We start from the raw sequence: 2,216 nt of genomic DNA, 5'->3' as shown, positions 1-2,216 counted from the left end.
CCTCCCCCTCTCTCTCTATCCCCACCCACCCCCATCCCCTCTCTCTCCTCCCCCCCATCCCCCCCTCGCTCTCTCTCCCCCCCACCCACCCCCCCCTCTCTCTCTCCCCACCCACCACCCCCCTCTCTCTCTCCCCCACCCACCCCCCTCTCTCTCTCCCCCCCCACCCCCCCTCTCTCTCTCCCCCACCCACCCCCCTCTCTCTCTCCCCCACCCACCCCCCTCTCTCTCTCCCCCACCCACCCCCCTCTCTCTCTCCCCACCCCCCCCTCTCTCTCTCCCCACCCACCCCCCCTCTCTCTCTCCCCCACCCACCCCCCTCTCTCTCTCCCCCACCCACCCCCCCCTCTCTCTCCCCCACCCACCCCCCTCTCTCTCTCCCCCACCCACCCCCCCTCTCTCCCCCCACCCACCCCCCCTCTCTCTCTCCCCCACCCACCCCCCCTCTCTCTCCCCCACCCACCCCCCTCTCTCTCCCCCACGCACCCCCCCTCTCTCTCCCCCACCCACCCCCCCTCTCTCTCCCCCACCCACCCCCCTCTCTCTCCCCCACCCACCCCCCCTCTCTCCCCCACCCACCCCCCCCTCTCTCTCCCCACCCCCCCTCCCCCTCTCTCTCCCCCACCCACCCCCCTCTCTCTCTCCCCCACCCCCCTCTCTCTCTCTCTCCCCACCCCCTCTCTCTCTCACCCCCTCTCTCTCTCCCCCACCCCACCCTCCCCCTCTCTCTCCCCCACCCACCCCCCCTCTCTCCCCCACCCACCCCCCCCTCTCTCCCCCACCCACCCCCCCCTCTCTCCCCCACCCACCCCCCCCCTCTCTCCCCCACCCACCCCCCCCTCTCTCCCCCACCCACCCCCCCTCTCTCCCCCACCCACCTCCCCCTCTCTCTCCCCCACCCACCCCCTCCCCCTCTCTCTCCCCCACCCACCCCCCTCTCTCTCCCCCACCCACCCCCCCTCTCTCTTCCCCCACCCACCCCCCCTCTCTCTTCCCCCACCCACCCCCCCCTCTCTCTCTCCCCCACCCACCCCCCTCTCTCTCCCCCACCCACCCCCCCTCTCTCCCCCCCACCCACCCCCCCTCTCTCCCCCCACCCCACCCCCCTCTCTCCCCACCCACCCACCCCCCCTCTCTCTCCCCCACCCACCCCCCCTCTCTCTCCCCCACCCACCCCCCTCTCTCTCTCCCCCAGCCACCCCCCCTCTCTCTCTCCCCCACCCACCCCCCCTCTCTCTCTCCCCCACCCACCCCCTCTCTCTCCCCCTCCACCCCCCCTCTCTCTCCCCCACCCACCCCCCCCTCTCTCTCTCCCCCACCCACCCCCCTCTCTCTCTCCCCCACCCACCCCCCTCTCTCTCCCCCCCACCCCCCCTCTCCTCTCCCACCACCCCCCCTCTCTCCCCTCTCTCTTCCCCCCCACCCCCCCACCTCTCCCACCTCTCCCCCCACCCTCCCTCTCCTCTCTCCCCACCCTCTCTCTCTCTCCCCCACCCCTCTCTCTCTCTCCCCCACCCTCTCTCTCTCCCTCCCCACCCCTCTCTCTCTCCCCCCCACCCTCTCTCTCTCTCCCCCACCCACCCACCCTCTCTCTCCCTCCACCCTCTCTCTCTCCTCCCCCCACCCTCTCTCTCTCTCCCCCCACCCACCCCCTCTCTCTCCCCCCACCCACCCCCCCTCTCTCTCCCCCCACCCACCCCCCCTCTCTCTCCCCCCACCCACCCCCCTCTCTCTCCCCCCCACCCACCCCCCCTCTCTCTCCCCCCACCCACCCCCCCTCTCTCCCCCCCACCCACCTCCCCTCTCTCTCCCCCCACCCACCCCCCTCTCTCTCCCCCCCACCCCCCCCTCTCTCCCCCCACCCCCCCTCTCTCTTTCCCCCACCCACCCCCCCCTCTCTCTTTCCCCCACCCACCCCCCTCTCTCTTTCCCCCACCCACCCCCCCTCTCTCTTCCCCCACCCACCCCCCCTCTCTCTTTCCCCCACCCACCCCCCCCTCTCTCTCTCCCCCACCCACCCCCCCCTCTCTCTCTCCCCCACCCACCCCCCCCTCTCTCTCTCCCCCACCCACCCCCCCCTCTCTCTCTCCCCCACCCACCCCCCCCTCTCTCTCTCCCCCACCCACCCCCCCCTCTCTCTCTCCCCCACCCACCCCCCCCTCTCTCTCCCCCACCCACCCCCCCTCTCTCTCTCCCCCACCCACCCCCCCCTCTCT

This window comes from Pristiophorus japonicus, chromosome 17 (genome assembly GCF_044704955.1).
Source record: "Pristiophorus japonicus isolate sPriJap1 chromosome 17, sPriJap1.hap1, whole genome shotgun sequence".
Taxonomy (NCBI): Eukaryota; Metazoa; Chordata; class Chondrichthyes; family Pristiophoridae; genus Pristiophorus; species Pristiophorus japonicus.
The sequence above is the reverse complement of the archived record's forward strand: the minus strand, read 5'-3'. Positions refer to the sequence as shown.